The sequence below is a fragment of the Dromiciops gliroides genome, chromosome 1 (genome assembly GCF_019393635.1).
Source record: "Dromiciops gliroides isolate mDroGli1 chromosome 1, mDroGli1.pri, whole genome shotgun sequence".
Lineage (NCBI taxonomy): Eukaryota > Metazoa > Chordata > Mammalia > Microbiotheria > Microbiotheriidae > Dromiciops > Dromiciops gliroides.
The window spans coordinates 410869555-410894973 of NC_057861.1; the positions used below are offsets into that span (position 1 = coordinate 410869555).

General features: G+C 40.2%; 1 protein-coding gene across 1 annotated transcript in view; it reads right to left on the reverse strand.

Moving 5' to 3' along the window:
- GHR (growth hormone receptor) overlaps positions 1-25184 on the reverse strand; it is a 356653-nt gene extending 331469 nt beyond the window's left edge. The window contains exon 1 of the mRNA XM_043990446.1: positions 24997-25184. The gene's annotated coding sequence lies outside the window, so the exon portion shown is untranslated. The remainder of the gene's footprint in view (positions 1-24996) is intronic.
- Between the last annotated feature and the right edge of the window lie 235 nt (positions 25185-25419).

Consider the following 25419-nt stretch of genomic DNA (forward strand, 5'->3'; position numbering starts at 1 on the left):
TTCAGTGAAAAGTGAAGAAAAAGCCAATTTAGATACATTCAGAGTATGAGCCCCTGGATAGAGGCGAATACATTATTGAGTATTTTGTTAAAACAACAACAAACCAACCCTCAAGTTTGAGCCCCATCCCTTAGAACTGAGAGCCCTTTCTAAACCATGGCTTATAGTAGCATTTAGGAAGCATTTGAAGATCACCTAGTTTAGCCCCCTCCTTTTACACAGAAGGAAACTGAGGCAAAAGAGATTAAGTGACTTTCTTTTTTCATATAAATATTTTATTATTTTCCAGTTACATTTAGAGATAGTTTTCAACATTTTAAAATAAGATTTCTAGTTTCAAATTTTTCTTCCTCCCCCCCTCCCCAAGACAGCAAGTAATCTGCTATAGGTTATATATGTACAATCACATGAACATATTTCTGCATTAGTCATGTTATGAGAGAAGAATCAGAGCAAAAGGAAAAACCTCAAAAAATAAAAACAACAACAACAAAAAACAATAGAAATAGTATGGTTCGATCTGTATCTAGATTCCACAGTTCTTTTGTTTTCTGGATTGGGAGAGCATTTTCCATCATGAGTCCTTTGAAACTATCTTGGGCCATTGTATTGCTGAGAAGAATCAAGTCTATCACAGTTGATCAACACACAATGTTGTTGATACTGTATACAATGTTATCCTGGTTCTGCTCATCTCACTCAGCATCACTTCATGTAAATCCTTCCAGGTTTCTCTGAAATCTGCCTGCTCATCATTTCTTACAGCACAATAGTATTTCATTACATTCATATACCACAACTTGTTCAGCCATTCCCCAATAGATGGGCAACCCCTCAATTTCCAATTCTTTGCCACCACAAAAAGAGCAGCTATTTTCGTACATGTGGGTCCTTTCCCCTTTTTTATGATCTCCTTGGGAAGTGACTTTCTTACAGTCACATAGTAAGTAGCACATCTGAGATTCCTTCTCCTGACTTCCAAACTAGTGCTCTTGACATTATGCCACAGCTACAGCTGTATGGATAAAGGAAATTCAGACTATTAAACCACTTTTGATTATCCTTTGGCCAAAGGACAGATTTATGGAGACCTTTTAATACATTAAGCTATTGACGTTCTCTACTTGGGAATATATTACAATTTCCTCCTCCTAATATTTCAGAGAATACCACTAAGATGCTTAAACATCTACAATCCAGTCAAAAAGTCCATATCTGAACTCAACGAATTGAATGTGTCCAAAAGGTAAAGTATGTCTCCTTCACTTGTGTAGTTTAGCAGTAACTATGATTAATAGATTCAATGAAGTCTTCTCTATGAGACTTCTTTTAGATGGAAAATTTAATTTAAAATTCAATCAACTTATCAACTTAGTTGAATCCCTACTATGTGCTCAATGCACAGCCCATTTTTTTAATGAGAGAAAAGCCTTTATTTCATCATACTCAAATGGAAAACACCACAAGAATCACAGTTGTCCATAAATTGACAATAGAATTCTTTCCAAATTGAGGTGATACAGTTGCCACATGCATCTCAGGAGCCTAATATAATCCTTTAAATTTAGTGTCATGTTTTTGCCTGGGCTCTATTGTTTTGTTTTTCTTTGGTGAGGCAATTGGGGTCAAGTAACTTGCCCAGGGTCACACAGCTAGTAAGTGTTAAGTGTCTGAGGCCGGATTTGAATTCAGGTCCTCCTGAATCCAGGGCTGGTACTCTATCCACTGTGTCACCTAGCTGCCCCTGGCCTGGTCTCTTTTTAAAAAGGGGCATTAGAGTCCTCCAACTGATACAGAAAAAAATAAATGAAACTAAAAGAAAAATATACACACTGATTATCCTGATATATTGGAAAACCTGTAGACTATTGAATATAAGTTCTTCGCTTTCGGGGATAACCTTCCTAAGCTCATGACACATAAAGGTTCATCAGAACTTTCATGGCCACCCTCACACCAAGAAAACAGTGTAAACTGCCTTTTCTCCTTCACAAAACTGCTATTTTGGAGAAGTTTGAGAAGTTAGCAGGATCAGAGACGATGTCTTGTCCTCAATCTGACTGGGTTGTAGGAAATCATTCTGAAGTTTTCTATCCAGAATGAATTCTCTGCAGGAGACAGTACAAGTAAAACATACAGTTCTTGCCTTCAGGAAATGATAACCTACTTATGGAAAGAGAGTTTACAAAACAGGAGACAATTAGAAAACAATATTCACATTTATTGTTGAGGAGGAAGCAGGTGACAATGCCTTGCTTAATAAATATTTCTTGAATTAAAATTAATTGGGAAAGACTGAGTTTGAGTTTTGGCTATTTTACTTAATTAGGTGAGTTTGGGTAAACCTTTCTAAGCCTTAATTTCCTCCTCTGTAAAAACAGGGATGAAAATATTTGCATTTTCCACCTCACAACATAAAGTGAGAGAAAAGTGTGATAAGGTAGTGGAATGAACACTGGGTTTTTTTTTTTTTTTTTATGGGGCAATGGGGGTTAAGTGACTTGCCCAGGGTCACACAGCTAGTAAGTGTCAAGTGTCTGTGGTCAGATTTGAACTCAGGTCCTCCTGAATCCAGGGCCGGTGCTTTATCCACTGTGCCACCTAGCCACCCCCGAACACTGGGTTTTGAATGAAAGGACTGAGGTTCAAATCTTAGGTCTGATACAAACTGCCTAACAACTCTGGGGTAACTCACTACCCTCTTTAGGTTTCCTACATCCTTTATTGAATATATTATATAATAAGCCATATAACAGATGGCTTCTTCATCTTTAACATGAGGGGCTTTTTACTAAATTATATATATATATAATATACATGAATATATATATATATATTTCTTTTCATCTCTAAAATAGTATATAAACATGTTATTATGGGTAAGCTGGGGAGAACCAGTCAGATAGATAGATAGATAGATAGATAGATAGATAGATAGATAGATAGATAGATAGATGATAGATAGATTTTTATTAATATCTGTTGGATGGGAAGAATCAGTCTTCTAAATATGTAGATAGATAAAATTTTATTAATATCTGTTGTTTTCACGTTGCCTAAATGTCCCATTCACCAGAATATTTTTTACAGTTATAACAATTTTTTAAAAGAGTAAGAAATAAAAAAATAAAAAGGCTAACATTATATGTAATATTGCATTCCTGTGAACTCCCCCCTCCATACCTAAAATAATACCTTAATTCAAAAATGTTACATTTTTCAAGGGAAATTGTTAATAAAATATAGACAATAAGACCTTTTCTTCCTCAACATTTCAGATCTTATTCAGCCTTCCCTGTTCTTTCCTGGGCCCTCACAGCTCTAGAAAAGTGTGCCTTTCACTTTATTTTATTTTTTTTGCTGAGGCAATTGGGGTTAAGTGACTTGCCCAGGGGTCTGACGCTAAATTTGAACTCAGGTCCTCCTGACTCCAGGGCCTGTGCTCTATCCACTGCACCACTTAGCTGCCCCACCTTTCACTTTAAAGACCTGACTATATAGGGATAGAGGGTAGCCCTGCTGGATCACCTCCAGCAGTAGTTTACCAAGAAGATTTTTCAAGTTCATGGACGAACCCCTTATTTGAAGCCTAACTCCTTCTGTTTACTTGGTTTAATGTCTTAAAAACTGAGGGGAGCCTTTTTAATTAGAATTACCTGGGAATAGAGCTGTCTATATCTGTAATCTGGCACAAGGCAGCTTTGAAGAACATGCAGTACTACCCATAGGAAGATCCTGAAGAAATGCTTTCTTGTGATAGTGCTGCTAAGTGAATGCTTCTGGCCCTTGCCAAACATTTCAACAAACATTTATTAAGTGATTGCTGTTGTTGCTGAGCTGTTTGTTAGGTCTGACTCTCCGTGACCTCACTTGGGGTTTTCTTGGCAAAGATACTGGAGTGCTTTGCCATTTCCTTCTCAGCTCGTTTTACAGATGACAAAACTGAGGCAAACAGGGTTAATTGATTTGCCCAGGGTCACACAGCTAGAAAATGTTTGCGGCTGGATTTGAATTCAGGTCCTCCTGACTCCAGGTCATACTCTATCAACCACACCACCTAGCTGCCCAAGTGGCTGCTACCCGGAAGGTATTGACATTGATACTAGAAATACAAAGATCAAAGAAATGATATTGTTCCTGCCGTAAAGGAGTTTATATGCCACTCATTTTTTTTTTTTTTTTGCTGGGCAATGGGGGTTAAGTGACTTGCCCAGGGTCACACAGCTAGTAAGTGTCAAGTGTCTGAGGCCGCATTTGAACTCAGGTACTCCTGAATTCAGGGCCAGTGCTTTATCCACTGTGCCACCTAGCCACCCCCTATGCCACTCATTTTTAACCTGCATCCCACCCAATTCAGGTCCAGGACAATTGGCTCAGAATGTTACCATATCACCAAAGGCTTTTTCCACTTAAGACATGTCAGGGATGGGGAGCTAGGTGTAAAAAAAAAAATCAGTTTAGGGAACGTGGTTGTAAAAACCCAATCTGTAATCCCTACCCCAATCCAACTCTGGAGTAACTGTGTGGCTTGTCCTTTCTCTCATTCAACCAGAATGTGTGTGTGGGGTGTGTGTGTGTGTGTGTGTGTGTGGAGAGGGAGAGAGAGAGAGAGAGAGAGAGAGAGAGAGAGAGAGAGAGAGAGAGAGAGAGAGAGAGAGAGACTAAAAGTTGCAGATCATAGGCAATGAAATCAGTGGTGTGGTCCCTATTGTTATTTGAATATATGTATATGTATGTATTCAAGTATATTTCTTTTTTATGTAGATATATGTATTTACGTGTATAATTTGCTCTTTGCCATAGTTTAATTCCAGTTAAAGGGAGACATCATGTGACTCCAATGGAAGCCATCAGAAAGCCTTCCAGACAGAGACTAGATTCAATTCAGTTCCATAAAAATAGGTCTTTTTGACTCCAAGCCCTTTAATCAGTGCCTACTGTGTGTAGAGTACTGTACTATTCTCCAGAGATAGAAAGGTCTACTTCCTCTGAAGCCCCATGCTCAAAAGGTTTACTACCTATAAACTCATAAGCAAGGCAACCTTGAGGAAGATACAAAATTTAGCACAAATTCCCTACCCCCAGGGACGTTACAGTATATAGCAGGAGGGATATGATCTTTAATTATATAAGAAAACTCTGACACTTGAAAGATGGTAAAATAGGTAGTATAGTTTATAATTACTGAAATTGGGTCTGCTTCTAAGGCTGACACACCAACACCAAATCCAACATCCCTTGGAAATAAATCATCACCTCCCTCTACCTTCTCAGGAATATGATCCTTTATAGAAAGACTGCAATTTCTTGAAGGCTTTGTGAGTTCATAAGCTCTAGCGACATAAATCAAAGTCCAAGTCATTTATTAAACTGCAAATAGCCATAAAATAAGAGTTAACATCAATTTGTCAAGTAAAGCAAGCTAAGAAATGAATTGCCCTGTTAGCCTGGAAGACCCTTTTGAATAGCTGAGCAAATTCTCAAGGGAAAAGGTTAAAATTATTGCTGTGTTTCATTTCCTTCTTTAAATCATGTGAAGTACAAGCATGGCTTTTTTTTTGACAGTTTTAGATTATGAGTGATAATTTAACAAACTACAAATGAATGTTTTTCAGCTTTTCTCAAAAGGTTCTTTTTTCCCACCTTCTAAAGGTAAATAGGCTATCTGCAGCAATGTAATTGGCACTTTTTCATTAGAGGATGGATTTAAAACACAATTTTCTTTGCATGTGAAGAAGACAAAACAACAAAATCCTAGAGGTATTTAATGGCTAAATTGAGAATTTAAAATTTTCTGTTAAAATGGAAGTTTGCCTATGGTTTAGTGAAACTACTTTTCCAAACCCCTTGCATTACAAGGGTGTGAAAATTTAAGATTAAGTAAAATCGATATAATTCTTTTAAAATCAATTCCTGATTTTTATGGTGGTGGTGGTTCCCAGTCTAGGATAATGTAGGGAAACTCCCTACATGCAGACTCAACTAATCTGTACCTTAGAATCTTTGAGAGTTGTGAGCTTACTGTGAGGTTAAGCTTGCTCAGGGTCACACAGCTAGTTCTTATTAGAACTTAGGTCTTCCAGAGTCCAGTGCTGGCACCTAACCTGTTAGATGCTGCTGCATCTCAACTGAATGACTGCAATGGAAATAAGCATGATGCTACACCATTCGGGGCTTCCAATGTAAAACTGAAATGGTAGTAGAAAGATCAGTCAGTCAGTCAACAAACATTTCCTGAGTACTGGCCATGTGTAAGGCAGAGGACTCACTATTGTGGAGTGATAAGAAGATGTATAAAAGTCCCTATAACCAAAGAAATAAAGTGATGTGTCAAGTCTTGAAAATTCAGATTAATCCCTACTGAAAGGCCATATGAGTATAAAGGTCATGGTAAGCTGAATGGATCAGCAAATTTAAAAGCCTACCTGTTTTTAGTTAAATATGCATAAGATCCAAGTTCATGCCATCCTCATCAATGAAAGAAAAGGGCTCTGGGATGCACATGTATCCTGAGTAGTGATGAATTTCCATTTCTGGAAATTTTGCAATATTGTACAAGGATCCTGTCACAGTTAATATGTAGTTGTGCCTTCAAAAAGAAATCTTGCTTCTACATGATTGTTCCTTTGCAACTCCTTGGAAGACAGAGCTGTTTTTGAACCAGTAATCCATGTTTTGCCCAGAGATTATTTGTATTAGCAGATATGAATGCCGGGTTTCCAACAATTTTAATATAAAATAAACTAAGCTTGAAATTGCTTACCTTGAGAATATAATTAGAGCTCAAAAGTATTTTGCCAGGGTTAGCCTGAAATTTCCTATTGTTTATCTGTCTTTCAAGTCAATTCAGTTCAGGTCAACATGGTGACTGCCAACATAGAGCTTAAACTCTAGAAGAAGGCTATGAGAAATACAGTAATAACTACAATAGCCGAGATGGGATTATCATGAGAGTAGAGGAGCAAAACGAAAAACTTTGTTAGATAAAAATGGAAATGGGTTTTTATCAAGTTGGGAGGTCAGAGAAGGCTTCAGGGGGAAGGTAGCATTTGAGATGGACTTTAAAGGATAGATAGGAGTTCTGTCAGTTAACATTTATTAAGTACCTACTATGTGCCAGGCACTGTGCTAAGTGCTAAGGATACAAAAAAAAAGGCAAAAGACCATCCCTGCTCTCAAGTAGTCCACAGTCTAATGGGAGAGACAACATGAAAACAATTATGTTCAAATAAACTATATGCTTAATAGAGGGAAGGAAGCAGCATTAAGGTGCATGAGGAAAGAATTCTTGTAGAAGAAAGGATTTTAACTGAGACTTGAAGGAAGCCAGAAAAGCCAGGAGGCCTATATGAGGAGGGAGAGCATTCCAGGCATGGGGGGCAGCTAATGAAAATGCCTGGAGCTGGAGCTGGAGCTAGAAGTGGAATGTCTTGTTCAAGGAACAGCAAGGAGGCCACTCTTACCAGACAAAGAGAGGGAGGGAGGACATTCCAGGCACAGAAAAGGATGTGAGCTCAGGATGTGAGCTCAGGACTGGCGGCAGGGAAGCATTTTTGGAGTACAGGGAGTTCCGTTTGACTTGAACACAGAGTAGAAGGAGGGGGTTAGTATGACTCAAGACTGGAAAAGTGGAGTGTCACTCAAAAGGTAGTGATCCCACCCAGATGTGATAAAGATGTTCAGAAGGTCTATTAAGATGGTCTAATTTCTGGACATCAGGGAACCTTTGACACTTGGACACATGATCTTATATCAGGACCAACACGTGCTAGACTGTTCCTAATTAGGCTATGGTGCAAGGCTTAATTTTAGAAAGATCTTTAAAGATGAATGGGCATAAAGTTTCATTCCATCATTGTGCAATATAAACGGTTGAATTGGAAAGGACTTTAAATTAAGATATTAAGCATATTTTCATTGCTAAGCCTTATATGTGTAATAGTAGTAGGGGGACTGGGATGATGAAAAGACTAGATGCCAGACCCTATATGGACTGGTTGAAGGAACTAGAATTGTTTAGCCTGGAGAAGAAAAGATGTGGAGAGAAATGTTAATTACCTTGGGGTGATAGACTGTCCACATTAAAATGTACACTTTTTGAGGGCAGGTACTGTTTTTTTCCCTTTCTCCATATCCCTGGAGATTTGTATATAATGTGTGCTTAGTTGTTGACTGATTTATTGACTGTTATATGGAAGAGGGATTAACCCTCTTCTGATTGGTCCAAAGAGGCAGAACCAGGAGCAATGGGTGGGATAATTTAAGCTAAATATGAGAGAGTAAATTCCTAATAAGTGGGGCTATCCAAGAGTGGAATGGACCACCTTGAGAGACAGTAGATGGGAGGTCTTTCAGCAGAGATTGGATGACCACCTATTTGTAAGGTTGTAAAAGGGGTTCTTAGTTGAAGTACAAGTTGGATTAACTGACTTCTGCATTCCCTTCCAACCCTTAGATCTGGCAATTCTGTGACTTCCAAAACAAATACAGTAAATTAGTGGCAGAGCTAGAACCCAATTTTCATAGCTGCTAGTTTAGAATTCTTCCTTGGCAAACATAGATCCAATAAGTGGGAAGTTAAGGATTTAAGCTTTATTTCTTTTCTAATAAAAACTTAAGGTAATATGCTTTTAGTGTCTCTCAAATGACAGATGGTAACTTCTATGAGAAACATCTGTTCTTAGGAATGTTTTTTATTTAATTTAAAATTCATATTTAATGAGCTACTGAAAAGTCTTTGAGTATATTTTCCATTTCTGATTCATTAATAACCTAAGTCATCAATGAGTAGGCACATTAGCAAGAATTCACAAACAGGAAACGAACACTTTGAAAGCAATATAATTATGAAGTAAGGCTACTAAGTTCAGGAGGGGCATAAAAACACTTCAGAGACATACTGAGGAACCAAATGTAGTTTACTGGCAAAAGGCAATGGGAAATTGATCAGTAATCAGAAATGGAATGAATTTTTTTTCTAGCAAAGTTTTTGGTCTAGGAGAGTTTCAGAAAGAGTCACAGATACTAAATACTAGTCACAATCCCAAATCAAAGGTGAATCTATGATATATAGTGTTGAAAAACTGTTGATCATAATTTCACTTTTTTCAATCAGTGCACACGCTGATAACTACTACTGTTAATTGTTTAATCTTCAAACAGAAAGGACAAAAGTATCTTTGAATTTGGTGGACTTTTGATCACTGATGGATAGCATCTAGGCAGATTAGCAGAAGAAGACACATAGGATAATAAGAAATAGACCAAAGCAGAATTTCATGAAGCTGTATATAAAAAGCCATGAGGGTGCCTAAGGCAAAGGGGACTCACGGCATATGAATATAGCTGTCATAAAGTTTTCAGTGTCAGTTAGCAGCAGGACTTGTCTGGGGAAGCCAAGAAAAACTCCAGATTTGAAATTCAGGATTGTTGAAAACAAGGAAACTATTCTAGTGGCCTACTAGAAGACTGTCCTCTATTTTAATTCCATAGGCAATCAAACCATATATTTATTAAATGTAAACTGGCCTCTCTGATAGAGAAGAAGAATTAGGACATAGTGATTGCTCCCTTTTTTTACTGCAAGCTCTATACGAGCTAATAGCATAACAATAATATTATTTATATTTATGTAGCACTGAAAGGTTTATAAAATGCTTTACATACATTATCTTATTTGATCCTCTCAATCCTCTGAGGTAGATTTTATAAGTATTATTGTCTCCACTTTAAAGAAGGAGTAGATTGAGGATCTAAGGGTTTAAGTTAATGGCTACAGATTATTAAGGGTTAGATGCAAAGTTTAAACCTTGATTTTCCTGACTCCAAGGCCAGCACTTCATCAAATATGCCACAATATTTCTCTCTAATTATGATGATGATGGGCCAAAAGTGTGATGCTGGGGCCCAAGAAGCCAGTGCTGTGTAAGGCTATAGTAATACAAAGATGGTATCCTGAAAAAAGAAAATTAATAGGACCATTGTAGTTTCCTGGCCAGACTACACATGGTCTATTGTGCTCTGTTTTGTCTCATATACTGATAAGCTGGGACATTTTCAGAGGAGGGAGAGGGGTCTGGAAATCATGTCATGAAAGAAAAGATTGAAGGAACTGGGGCGTGCTTAGGCTGGAAAACAAGTCTTCAGAAGGTCATGATAACTTTCTTCAAAAATCTTAAAGAATTTCAAAATGTCTTCTAATTTGTGAGATTAAACTTGGTTGGTATGATGCCAGAGGGCAGTACCATGACCAGTCTGTGAAGTTATAGGGAAGCAGATTCTTAGCTTGTTAACAGAGCTGCCCAAATAGGAAATAGGCCACCTTGTGATGGAAGGAGTTCCCACAAACACTTGAGGCATTGGATGGAGGGTGACCACTTGTCTGGGATGTTATAGCAGAGATCTATGTACTGGACAGTATATTAGTTTAGATTAGGAGTTCTTAACCTCAGGCTTATGAATTTGTTTAAAAATATTTTGATAATTTTATTTTAATAAGTTGGTTTCTTTGGAAATTCTATGTATTTTATACATTTAAAAACATTCTGAGAAGGGGTCCATAGGCTTCACTGGACTGCTACGGGGGCCATGACACAAAAAAGGTTAAGAACTATTGTTCTAGATCATGGCTTCTTAAACTTTTTCCACTCATGACCCCTTTTCACCTGAGAATTGTTATGTAACCCTGGGTATTTAGGTTTATAAAATAGGCATACATAACCTTTTACTGTTGCCAAATTTTTGTGACCCCCCCACCCACATTCAGTTATGTGACCCTCCTATGGGGTCGTGACCCACAGTTTGAGAAGCTAGGGTTTAGATGACATTGAAAGTCCCTTCCAACTTTAGGCTTATATGGATTTATCAATCTGTGAATCTACAATGACTCTTTTCTTGCGTGTTGCATCAAGTCTAAACCTTTCTGACTGATTTCAAAACCTAGTAATATGACCCCATATTAAGTATTCAATCTTATTTTCTACTAATCCCCAGGGAACCCCAAATGTGCCATGCTATCCCCAATTATCACACTGGGAATGTCCCCTCCTACATCTGACAAACCAAATAAAAACTTGGCTCTTTAGCTCAGCTCAAGCTTCAAATCTACCATGAGACCTATCCCAAATACTCATTGTACACCAAGCATAACTTCTCTGAATTTCTGTAGAATTTAGAATTTCCACCAGATTTCCACTAACCTATTCAATAGTTAATGAATATTATCTTCAATTATTCTTTAATTATTTATGTGTTTTAGACCAATCTTCCCAGGGCTACTTCAATGTATATGCATTGTGTATACATACTCCCACACATATACACACAAATATACACTTAATACTCTCTTGTTGTTGAGTCATTTCAGTCATATCTGACTCTTTGTCACCCCATTTTGGGTTTTCTTGGCAAAGATACTGGAGTGGTTTGTCATTTCCTTCTCCAATTCATTTTACAGATGAGGAAACTGAGGCAGAGTCAAGTGACTTGCCCAGGGGTCACACAGCTAACAAGTATTTGAGTCCAGATATGAACTCAAGATGTCTTCCTGATTCCAAGCCCAGTGTATACATATTTAGAATGTATGCATGTATGTATGTATGTATGTATGTGTATGTGTATAGGTATAGGTATAGATGTATGTTTGTATTAAGTATTTCAGTGCCTAGGACAGCCCTGGAAACAGTATTGGAAAAAGAACATTGGTTCTGAAATCAGGACTCTAAGATTCTAGGAGTCACTTCTCCAAAACTAGCAGTTTGATGGTCTGACTAATTTTATAGGCCAGTATCTATTACAGCCATAGTTTGGCTGCTCCACATCATTATGGAATGGACTCTATAGGGTCTTATTGATGATGTCATTAGTTCTTACAGAGTTAGTAATCAAAAAAGAATATTCCAAATGTGGAAACTGAAAGACAGCATATAAAAGCTGTACAGATTCAGTGATTAGCATCACAATATGTCATTAGTGGAGTGAGAAATGGAACCTTTGTCTGCTGACACCTCATCAGAAATGTAAAACATTCTCAAATCGTGCCTTACTAGAAGTTTCAAGACACTTATAAAGTCCCTGCATAGGATCACTGCTGGAAGGTGGACCAATGACCTTGAGCTGTCATTCCAATTCTACTGCACATATTCACTGTTAAAATTTCTGAATATCAAGATTCTCATTTTTAAAACATAGATAATAACCTCACACTACTCTCTTCCCAAGATTCTTTGTACAACCTTAAAACTCTAGAAGGATGTGAACAATTATTGTTATATCAACAGCAGGAGAAAGCATGGGGTTTATTATTCCAATTCCTCCCTTTTTTACTTCTTGTTCTCCACTCTCCACGTTTTTTACTACTTCAACTTTGCTCTTTCTTCTTCATCGTCCTTTATCCTGTGATTTAAAAAATATCTACCAAGAGAGACACATCAGTCAATCAGTCAGGGGTGCCCAGTAAGCATTTATTTTGTAAAGGTCCCTAAGGAATAGAAGGTGCTATGCTGACTAACATGACAAAAGTCCTGACTTTTCATCGTGTCTCTCCTGATTGTATTGAAAAGACAAGGCAGCTCCCAGGATATCCATCATCTTTTCATAAATGAAGAAGGGCAATTCCTGCCATCTCCTTTAAGAAGAGAGTAATGGTAAAAGTTCAGGCTCTCATGGCTTTGTGCATGCTCCTCCACATCACCGAAATGGCCTTTATTCCACTCTATCTGCCTGCCTAGAGCCTTGAGACAGGAAAGACGATGGACTAGAAGTTTACAATGTTTCACTCATGGTGCATCAGGCACGTTAACAAACTCATGGATTTTAGAGCTGGAAGGGACTATTGAGATCAGTGAGTCCAAGCCTCTCATTTTGCAGATGAGAAAACTGAGGCCAGGAGAAGTGACTTGACTCAGGTCATACGTGAGAGGCATTCTGAGACAGGATTCTAACAAAGCCTTCCTGACTCCAGGTGTGTAGCATCGCTACACTAGCAGTTCTCAAAATGGTCCAGGGATCCTTGATACTCTTTCGGGGAGTCCAAGAGGTCAAAGCAATTTCACAATAATCCTAATTCTGATTTCTAGTTAGTTACAATGATAGCACTAGAATGCAGGCCTCCAGACTCCCCAGTCCAGTGTTCTCTTTTACTTTGTATCCCACAGGCCAGGGGAAGGGAATAAGCATTTAAATAATACCTATTATGTGCCAGGCACTGTGCTAGGTGCTTTTACAAATATCTTATTTGTTCTTCACAACAATTCTGCAAGGCAGGTGATGTAATTATCTTTATTTTACAGATGAGGAAATTGAGGCAAACAGAGGTAAGTGTCTAGTAAGTGTCTGAAATGTGAGTGAGATTTTCCCCAAACCTTAGATATGTGATTTGTGTCTTTAGGTATAAGTAATCTATTCAGTATTTAATAATCAGTATATAGTATATACATTGTGATTTAACCTGTTTAGGTATTTCTTATAAAGCAAATAAGGCATTAGGGCTTATAAAAATGCTATTAGGGGGCGGCTAGGTAGTGCAGTGGATAGAGCACTGGCCCTGGATTCAGGAGTACCTGAGTTCAAATCCAGCCTCAGACACTTGACACCTACTAGCTGTGTGACCCTGGGCAAGTCACTTAACCCCAATTGCCTCACAAAACAAAACAAAAATGCTATTAAAGACAAGATTGACTTCAGCCTTGACAAATACTTATTGTAGATAATTGTGAATATCTTTTTAGATAAAGTAAAAAATTAGACCGTCCCATTTTACATGGTAGTATGCCATGTTCATTTGTAGACTGAAAGTCCAAACATACAGTATTTTAATTGACTTTTATGTTTCACAATGGACTGTAAATTGGGAGGAGTTTGTCTAAAATGAGTATGGTATATAAGCATTTAAGCCTCATAGGGGTATAAAAATCTTAGACCGGCACTGCTCTGGGTCTTTGGGTCCTAGAGCTGAGACTGGCTTTATTGTGAGACAAGTACCCTCTCTCAATAAACCTATCTTTCTATGGCTTGGAGACTTCACTGTTTCTTTTCCTTCGTTGGACTTAGAAATTTTCGCGATGGAAGTCACATTTGAACTCAGGTCTTCCTGACTTCAGGTCCAGTGCTCTATCTACTTCGCCACTAGCTGCTTCTAAGGTGCCTGCCAGGAAGGTGGCAGAGAGTCCAGCTCTGGATCTAAAGTCTGCAAGTTTTGAGTTCAAATCCTTTGTTACATATCATAAGCTGTGTGGCTCATGGGAAGTCACTCTCCTTGTACCCCAGTTTCCTCATCTCTGAGGTGAGGTGATTGGACTGAAAGGCCTCCAAAGTCCTTTGCAACTTGAAACCTATGATCACAAAGGCTTTTATTAAGACAGGAAATAAACAGCTAAAATATATATGCAGAGGAATGATGTTTGTCATGGACTCCTGTGCTTCCTCTTGTGGGATACCGAGCAGCTGAGTCCCCACAGCAGCTGTCTGTCAGCTCTGTATTATCTCATTTGATCCCCATAACAAACTTGCAGCATAGGCAGGGTAGGTATTTTTATCACTGATCTAGAGATAAGAAAATATTGAAACCTAGAAAAGTAAAGTGATTTGCCCAAGGCCACACAGCTAGTAAGTGGTAGCACTGGCACTGAAACCAAATTCTTCTAACTTTAGGTTGGAAATCTCCTAAAGAAATTGTATTAACTGGGGTTATTAAAAGTAAGTCTGATGGTCATTTTAAAGAGGAAAGAAGGAAAGAAAGAAAGAAAGAAAGAAAGAAAGAAAGAAAGAAAGAAAGAAAGAAAGAAAGAAAGAAAGGAAGGAAGGAAGGAAGGAAGGAAGGAAGGAAGGAAGGAAGGAAGGAAGGAAGGAAGGAAGAAAGAAAGAAAGGGAAAGGAAGGAAGGGAGGAAGAAAGGAAGAAAGGAGAGAAAGAAAGAAAGAAAGAAAGGAAGGAAGGAAGGAAGGAAGGAAGGAAGGAAGGAAGGAAGGAAGGAAGGAAGGAAGAAAGGGAAAGGAAGGAAGGAAGGGAGGAAGAAAGGAAGAAAGAAAGAAAGAAAGAAAGAAAAAGAAAGAAAGAAAGAAAGGAAGGAAGGAAGGAAGGAAGGAAGGAAGGAAGGAAGGAAGGAAGGAAGGGAAAGGAAGGAAGGGAGGGAGGAAGAAAGGAGAGAAAGAAAGAAAGATCCACAAACAGCAATTTATGTCAAGAACTCTGTCTCCCTGTAAAGTGTTGACCAAAGTGATTTTCTGATTTGTGGTTTCATTTTTTATTGCTTGAATAACATAGTCCCAAGACAGAGGACAGGAAGAAATTAGCCTAGCTGGCTATCTTCTTCTCCATAACTTCTCCTGCCATCATCTTGGGGATGCTGTTATAAGCCTTCTAACAGCCTATCTATACTAGTGGAGTCACATCTTAAGACTTTACTGAGCCATTAGAACAATCTGAACTCCTAAATCCTCAACTATGAAAATAATTTTTTTAAACCCCAATTTACTTTCTCTATGCATGGCGTTTTCAGGGAGGACTAGCACCTCAGGTGGGAGGGCTTACTGAGCCTTTTTCAGGACTGCTCATCTACCTTTGGTGTCCACCTGTCACCCAATTCTCATCTCTGGCTCTAAGAGGAGCAGGGGCCACACCCATGTAAAATCTCTTGGCAAATGGACTAAACCAGGTTGAAGGTAACTGACAAGCTCAAACCCATCAGTGAGTTAAGGGGATTGTCTACCTCAAGCATGTGAAGACTTTCCCTGCCCAACTTCATGGAATGGGCAGGTGAGAAGAATTTGTTTCACCGGCCATGAAGGCTGCTGAAGAAAGTGCTGTGGAGTGCTTAGAGCTTGGTCAGATATTGAAGATGTCAAGGTCACCCACTGCATCCTGGGCCATCTCCAGTCATTCCGACTTGTCTTCTCACTAGACTTTGATGCCTCAAGGAGAGGGAGGCTGAAAACTTTGCCCAACCGTGCCTCACAGAACTCCAATTCACTAACAAGACATTACCTATGATATCCTCTTTGAAAACAAAGGGAAAACAATAACAATTATTTTCTTATCTCTCACTTTGTCTACTTCTATTCTTGGGCTAACAGAATCAAATGCATCACATCACGTCACAAAATTGTTCTTTATTCTAAACTTAATTTATATTACAACATTGTAAAGACAAATACAATTAAGAATAATCAGTAACACAATAATGCCAAATAATATGGCCATTTCCATATACAGTATAGAATAAAAAAAGAGGACTGGAAACAAAATTGTGAATCTCTATTATGTACAACCTACCAACGATGTAGGAAGACCCTGCTCAGACATGGACCCATGGATCCATGGAAAAAACTATAATCGTACTTTAGTAGAAATCTTGAATTTTGGCTCAGTCTCCTGGCATTTCAACTTGGCCTATCACCTTGGTTCATTCTCTGTCTTCTGCTTTCACAATCTCAAACCTGAAGCTGATTCCATACTTTGCTATGAGCCTGACAGGTCCTAACCAAACATTGTTGTTCCTGTTAGGAGAGGGCTTCCTGAAGGACCCCAGGTGCATTGATTCTCAGATATTCCTCTGGCCCTTTTTCATACTGTGATTTGGGGGGGTGGCAATGAGGGTTAAGTGACTTGCCCAGGGTCACCCAGCTAGTAAGTGTCAAGTGTCTGAGGCCAGATTTGAACTCAGGTCCTCCTGACTCCAGGGCTGGTGCTTTATCCACTGCACCACCTAGCTGCCCCCTCGTACAATGATTTCTACAGCAGTTCAGGCCTGGGCCCTTTACAAGTTAGAGGTCTGGGTATGTGCTGCTTATATGCTTTTCCTTCTACCTTCCTGCCTTGCGTTTGCTCAAAGCTCCTACAGGATTCTACCAGTCTTTTTTTGCATGTGTTATCTTCGGCTAAATGGAAATTACAGCTATTTCTCTTTGGTTTCCTTGATCATTGAATTCTTAGAGTTGACTTGGATGTTTGTGGGCGATCTGGGTTCCTCTAGGTCATAACAGAGCACCATCTTCCCCAATTTTATATTAGGTACTTGTTGAATTGAATCGAACCTTTCAATTCTTCCTTGTTTTTCCAATCTATTAAACCTGTTCTGGTCCCACTTCTCACCCTCCCTTCTGATTCTATGATCACCCATTTGACTCCCTTACCTCCTTGACCTTCCATTATTTCTTTTTTAATCTTAAAATCTGGGTAACTCCTAGCACCCATCTCCTTTATACTGACTCTTAAGTGGCTCAAGGGGCTTGAGAAAACAATAAAATTAGAATGGGTCCACTGGTAACTGGTCCCTTATTGCTCCTTAGCAATCCTTGTATTCATCTCTTAATTGACTCTGTTAAATGTCATACACGTCTTGTTCCAAATAATCTCTTCTATCCTGAAAGAATGCATTCCCAATTCCTCTCTCTGACCTTCATAATCAGCTAAGTATCTGAAATTACTGAAGTTATTCAACTCTCTTCTCCCTTAACTCTTCGCCCAGCTCCAAAACTCTCCATATCCTCACTCCTCCAGAACCACAAAGGAAGTGGTCTTTCTCCTTTCTAATTCTAATCTCCCTCTACCTGTTTTCTTGATCCCATCCTTCCCAGTTCTTCTATGATGATGTGCCCTCAATTATCCCATACCTCTGATGAATCTTCACTCTGTAACATTTGGAATGATGCTACCTGCTGGAGGCTTACTGTAGAAAAGCTCCGCCATGAAGTGAAGGTCTTTGAGGGCAAGACGAGGAGTCTTTTCTTTGGCATCAGGAAGTGATGTTTACTGGTGGGAGGAAGAAGGGGGAAGCCTGGCGCTCTGACTCACTCTCTTTCCTGGGGACTCTGTCAGAGAGCGGAGCTAGAAATGTGCTCTCCCTTTAATAGATAGATGAATGTAGGCCTTTCTCTCTCTCTTTACCAAATTCTTATTCTCCTTAATAAATGCTTAAAAGTCTAACTCTTGCTAAAGGTTATAATTTATTGGCAACCACTCATTAGATATTTTAGACAGAATAGCTAGAATTTTAGCCTTTAACAACTCTCACCCTCCTTACTGGCACCTCTCCCTCCATTATGGATAGACCTGCTCCACACTGAAGACTCTGTCTTGGGCCCTTTTCTCTTTTCTATTATTTGGTGACCTATTTAGCTTCTATCATTTCTGTGCAGATGACTCAGAGCCATTCTCCCTGAGTTCCAATTTTGCATTACCAATGGCCTATAGAATGTTTTCAACTATATGTCCCATTGGCATCTCCAACTCAACATGACCAAAAAAGAATTGATTACTTCTCCTCCCCGAATATACCCCTCCTCCAAACTTCCCTGTTACCATTGAGGTAGGTCACTGCCATGCATCCAAGTTTGTGTCTTTGACTCCTCATTTTTTTGTTTTTTGCAGGGCAATGAGGGTTAAGTGACTTGCCCAGGGTCACACAACTAGTTAAGTATCAAGTATCTTAGGTCAAATTTGAACTCAGGTCCTCCTGAATTCAGGACTGGTGCTTTATCCACTGCTCCACCTAGCTGCCCCTTGACTCCTCTTTCTTACACACCCATATGTCCAAGCAGGTGATAGAGCTAATAATTTCTATCTCCAGACTATCTCTTACATATATCACTTCTCCACTCACACAGCTACCTCCCTAATTCAGATCCTCATCTTTTCTCACCTGGGGTGTTGCAATCCTAATTGGTCTCCCTTCCTCAAGACTCTCAGAACTCTAATCCATCCTCCACATATCAATTGAAATGATCTTCTCAAACATGATTTTATCATGTCACACCTCCTCCATCATTAAATGCAATGGCTCCCTATTACCTAAAGAATCATATGTATGTAATCACATGTATGTATATGTTGGGTGAGTATATGTATGGATATACACTATCTCCCCATTATATTGTAAGTTTCTTGAGAGCAGCGATTGTATCATTTTTGTCTTTGTGTTCCCAGGCCATGGTATACGGTAGTAGTTATTTAATAAATACTTGGTTGACTGCTCTGTATAACATGAATGAGAAAATGCTGTTTAGTGTCCCCTACTGGGATTTTTGTTAAAATAAAATAGATCCCTGATTAGAAAAGACCTTTTCGTTGCCTCAAATTACTCATCTGCAAAATGGGTATTGTATCACTTACCCTAATTACCTTATAGAGTTGTCATGGAGATCAAATGTTAGTGAAAGGACTATGAAAAAATGTAAATTATCATGTAAATTTCAGCTATTTTTAATATTATTTAGACATCTTGGATCTTGTCTTCTGTTCCCAATTAACTTTATTCTAGATGGAACCCCAAAATCTAACAATAGAGTTGAATACAAGACAAGATTCCTGAGACCTTCCATCTTGGAGAATCAGTACCACCTTTGCCTTGAAGGGGTTAACCAAGATGATTCTTAAACATCCTTAGACGTCACCATTTACTAGGTATTATTTCTCCCATTTATGCTTGGTGAGGAAATGCAGCTTCTCCCATATTCAGAACTGTTAGTGGCAGCAGTATCTTCATAAACAGTAAATATCAGTAGCTCTGCCCTGTGGCTAGTACAGGGTATACAAGTCCCAATTTCTGCCCTTTAGGATCTCTAGAGTATAGTTGGGGAGATAAAACATATAGTGAAAAAGATAAAAAATCACATGCTGTAGTGGAAAGAATACTGAATTTAAAGTTCAAAGACTCTGGTGTAAGTCAGTTTATAAACTTACTACCTGTGTGACCTTGAGAGACTTATTTACTCCCTGGGAACATCATGTGTAAAATGAGAAAATAGGACTAGGTGACCCCTTAAGTCTCTTCTAGCTCTCAAATGCAGGGGAATATCCTATGAAATTAAGGTGATACAAGTTAAATGCCGAATCAGTAGTCTATTTCAGAGGTATGAAATATACCACCTGTGCTTCTCTGGCAATATTCCAGGGTGGAACAAGAACCAGATGAAAATGCAACTGAGAAATATTTAACAAAATAAATAAGAATACAATAGAATGTAGATAATGTTAATATGTGGTTTTTCTAAGTCAATATGAAACCCACAGGAATCCTTATGTATGGTTTAGGGGCTTTCATTTTTATTTAATTTGACATCACTGGTGTAGATGATTATAATACTGAAAGGATCGGTGTCTCCTAGAAGAAGGACTTGAGGTTGGCCTTGAAAAAAATGGATAGACCTTAGAAACAATATTCATGTGATCCAGAATGATAATAAATCTAAGTTTAGGTAGATAGTTTTTGTTGGTGTGTGTGGCCAAACAACTTCAGCACTTGGGTGGCCCAAGCCATTTTGTGATGAGTCTCTTCCAATTTAGTTGCATGGACAAAGTGCATAGTCTATTGCTGAGCCTGTTCTGTTGTTGGCCCCACACTCAACCTTTCAGCTTAATAGGGCCTGCCAGAGCTTGTTCTCACAGGCCCAGCCCTTGAGAAGTCAGGGCCAACTCCAGATGAGTATAAGGTCTCAGGTTCACATTTACATTCAGGATGAAGCATCACAGTAGAATTTAACTCGAAATAACTCCCATTTATAAAGAACTCGAATCTTTGCAAAGTGCTTTGCAAACAACAATTTTGTGTGATAGATTGAATGAGCATTTTTTTTTTGGTGGGGCAATGGGGGTTAAGTGACTTGCTCAGGGTCACATAGCTAGTAAGTGTCAAGTGTCTGAGGCCAAATTTGAACTCAGGTCCTCCTGAATCCAGGACCAGTGCTTTATCCACTTTGCCACCTAGCTGCCCCCTGAACAAGCATTTTTACCCCATTTTAGAGAGGAGGAAACTGAGTCTTAGAGGCTTGCCTGGGGACACACAATTAGTAAAATGGAAGAATTACAAATCAAACCCTTGCATTTTGACTCCTTAAACAATGCTCTCTCCACCATACCTCACTACCTCTCATTCTTGCTGAGGAAAACTTAGATAAGTAGAGAATGAGAGGCTATCCTGTCCAATTTCACTAATATCCTATGGAGTGTGAAACTTCAGGCCCTACAGAAGGCAGCAGCCCACTTTGGTTCATTAGGAATGAACAAATCAGACTTCTTTTATGTTTGCATTTCCTATCTCCTTTGCCTCAAGAGCAAAAATGAGTTGTTAACTAGACATGTCCCATACCTCAGGAAGCATTTCTTCCAAAGCACCTTTTACCTCCACTGGAATCAGAAGGTAGAATGTCTCTGGAACAAACACAGAAGGCATTCTTTCCCTTCCTACTGATTGATTCTGAGGATTTAAGTTGAGCAAAACAGAAGTAGAGTTTTTAATTAAATTATATGTGGGGACTGTTTCAAATTTTCTACTTGTTCTGAATTATTCAGCTTTGATTTTCCTGGCTTTCAGTGTGTCATACAAATGCTCTCTCTCTCTCTCTCTCTCTCTCTCTCTCTCTCTCTCTCTCTCTCTCTCTCTCTCTCTCTCTCTCTCTCTCTCTCTCTCTCTCCCCCTCCCCCCCCCCCTCACTCTCTCTCTCTTTGGCAGAGTAATGAGAGTAAAGTGACTTGCCCACGGTCACACAGATAGTAACAAATACTACCTCTTAAAGTTAAATCTTCCTTGACAAAGAGAAATGAAGAGGACATGGGCTGAGCATTCACAGAAGGGTTAGAAGTATTGCACAAATGTTTTGAAGTTTCTTATAACCATCTTATGATCATAAAGAAAAATAAAGGATAAAAAGTAAGTTGATGTAGAATTTAACCAAGCATCCATTGTACTGGAACTCCTCTAGTACATTTTGGAATTAATACGTACTATAGATGAGGGCTTCTTAAACTTTTTCCACTCACTACCCCTTTTTGCCCAAGAAATTTTTACTCGACCCCGTGTTTATAGGTATATAAAATAGGTATACATAACCTTTTACTGTTGCCAAATTTTTCCACAAAGCTTCCATTCAGTTAAGTATGGGGTCACGACCCACATAGTTTAAGAAGTTTTGTAATAGAAAATATATCTTTGTAGATTTTAATCTAAATCTGCCTAGAGACAGCTAGGTAGTATAGTGGATAGAATGCTGGACCTGGAGTCAGAAAAATCTGAATTCAAATCTGGTCTCAAACACTTACTAGTCTGTGACCCTAGACAAGTCACTTAACCTCTACCTTAGTTTCCTTAACTGTTAAATGAGGACAATAGTAGTACCTACTTCCCAGGGTTGCTGTAAAATTATATTTTAAAAATGCTATATAATTCCAGAAATTATTGTTTAAAAACTCAAAGTCTATCATGAGGAAAATAAGTGAAACCAAGAAGAAAAAACCTAATCATTTCATAGTGTAGCAATAAATATGTAAATATCAGTGAGGTGGTAGGTGAAGCTTTCACTGAAAATGAACAGATATAGAAAACATTATTTAAGTCTTTAACTAAACATCTTGCTGCCCTACATTCTCATTATATCTTTTAGATTTATCTTTACATTAACAATGCTAGCAGGCAGATAGCCAGCAGGGCTTGCAGAGCTGGACCAACTTCAGGAATTGTTTCCATGCTGGGGCGCTTCCTGAGCTTGGCACAGGCCAACTGCAACTGTGGCTCCATTTATTACATTATGCTATAAACATTATGTCCTGAGCTAACAAGATACTCAACATGACAGTCCAATAGGTTACTGAGTACAGTAAACATCTGTTCACCAGGCACCAGAGATGTGACTGAGATAGGCTGTAGCGAATATCAATTTTAAGTGGTTTATGCTGTGGATTCTTTTTCTTTTCTTTTCTTTTTTTAAGGAATAATAAAAAAAATACAATCCCAAACTCTGGCTGAGACAAATACTTATACGTCAGAGTTATGCTCACTTAAAAAACAAAAAACAAATGCATGTGTCCTATCTTTTTTTGTTTATAGTGTCTCATCTCCCATCCTCCTCAGCACAATGTTTGCTTTGAGAATACTTCAGGAGGCCAATGGTAGAATAATTTCAATGTATATATTTACTCTGAAGGAAAGCTGAACATTGAGTCACCTATTCTAACTAGTAATGTTAGGCAATTTTTTTTTCTAAGTTGGCAGTAGGAGGAGAAAACTTCTTGGCTACAAATTACAGTATGTCTCACAGACTTTTAGGCTAAAGCAAATCTTCCATGACAAATATATGACTAGAGACATGTCCGTTTCTCTTCCCGGGGTCTTCATGGGGTCCCCCCCCCCCCCCCCCCGCCAATAGAGCAAACACACCATCCCCCCACTCAGCCAAATATCAAATGAATGAAGTACAGACCAGCATCCTGCCCTATTCCCCTTTATTTCAGTAGTTTGTTTTTTCAAGAGTTTTCTTTCTATGAGACTCTATGTTATGATTTCAGGGACCCCGGGAAACATCAGGGATCCCCAGCAAACGCTTCTGGGTTAGAGAAGCAGTTTTCTAAAAGCCAGAGAGTCCAGGCAACGCCTACGACCCCAGGGCAGTGTGTCTGAATATTTCTTCAGGCTGAAGTTTTGAAGGCAAACGAATACCCCTAGCGAATGGGCGAGAATGCAGATCCCGGGTTCCCTTCATTTCGGGGATTCACTGCAGGGCACCAGGGCTCTAGCTTGGGGTTGTGCTCGTCTTTCTACGGGGTTCCTTTTCAGGGAAAAAGGAGCCACTTCTTACAGTAAGGCTGCTGCTTGCAAATGCAGAATAGGGAACAGCTTAGTTCCCAGTCCCTCGCCCGAAGGGAAGCTCCCTTTTTAAAAGACCAGGGAGTTTACCCCTGAGGGAACTTCTCCAGTTTCCCCACCCTCCGGCCTCCCGTTACCTTACCCCAGTCCTGTCCACCGTAGAGACATAAACAACCCTCCCACCACCACCACCTCCTAGGGCCTCCGCCTATCCCCACAGTACGATCTCTTAGCTAAGGGACACTCCTACACGTTGTGCTTGCTCTCCTGTACACCGACACACATACATAGCACGTACAGCCGTGCAAGCACACAAAACCGCTGCCGCCGCTACCACCACCACCACCACGGCTAACACCACCACCACTACAACCACCAACCACAGCAAAACATACTCAGGCAGCTAGAGTTCTAGCAACAGTTTTCAATGTGGTGTACAAAGAGGGTCTCCCACCCAGACAGCGCGCCCCACGCCCTCTGCCTCCCTCTAAAGTCCCAGCCACGGAACAGCGGGGAGTCGCTGAGACCAGGCACCCGCTGGCACTCTCGACCGCCTCCGTTAGCGCTGGCTGTCAAAACTTTGAGGTCTTTTCAAAACCGCAGATTAGTGAGGGGCCACTAGTGAGGAAACTGCTGCAGCCCCAATTTCCAAAGCAATCCTACCCAACCAAACCGAGTTGACTTATCCAAAGTCTCCGATAGGGCTAAAGATCTTTACAAAAATATATAGCAGTTGCATCAAGGATAGAAGAAAGGCAGGATCTGGAGGAGCCCCATTGTTCCCCTATCCTCTTCCACCATCCAGCCACTTCTCTGGAGACTGAGCTCCAGATGGAGTTCCTGCCCAAGTAGGCTGAAGATGTCAAACAGAGAGGGAGAGTGAGAGTGAGAGTGAGAGAGAGAGAGAGAGAGAGAGAGAGAGAGAGAGAGAGAGAGAGAGAGAGAGAGAGAGAGAGAGAGAGAGAGAGAGAGTGTCTCACAGAGGAAACTTTTAAGACACCCACAAACTGCTTCCAAAATAAGTCCTTCTGTACACTAGCCCCTCAATAAGACACCCCCGCTTCCTGCGCGTAAACACGTTTAGTCCTATTATCCTGACTACCCCAACTCTCTCCCCTAAAAGAAAAGGGGGGGGGGGTAGGAATCCAGAAAAGACAGACAGACAGAAACACACGCACGCACGCACACGTCCATGGTATGGATCAGATTACAACAACCTACCAGCGGAAAACAACTTCTTGGGGAGGAAGCGCAAGCCATCGGGGCTCTCCCCCCACCTCTAGCCCCCACTGTATTTGCGGATAAGTCTGAAACCTCCAGCACCCCAAATAAACCTGCCCCCGCCCGCCCCCCACACCGAGTTCCAGCCCAAAGTTGGGAAGTGACCCCCTCGCCGGCGGATCTGCCCACCACCACGGTCACTACCTTGGAGCTGAGCCTCGTAGCAGGGCGAGCAGAGGGTCTCTCTCCGTGCAGCGGCTGGTTGCGCCCGGGTGCCCCAGTGGGGTCCCCGCTGCCGGGGCGCTCAGCAGCAGCCACAGCTGCCACCGCTGCTGCTGCAGCAGCCGCCGCCGCCGCCGCCGCCTCTACCTCCTCCCCTTCCCATGGCTGCGCCCCGCTTGGCAGCTCTCTGGCTGTCAGGCTTCGGGAGAGGAGGGGTGGAGAGGGAGGCGGGGTAAAGGGGATGGGAGGGGAGGGCACGGGAGGGGTGGGAACCAGGGAAAGGGAGAGGCAGCTTTTTTGCTGGGATGAAGGGGGTGGGGGGGTGGGGGGCCGGGCCGAGGATCGCGTTGAAACCGGGAGAGAGTGACACGCTCCCGGTTCTAGGCTCCTGACGGGAGGGGAGGG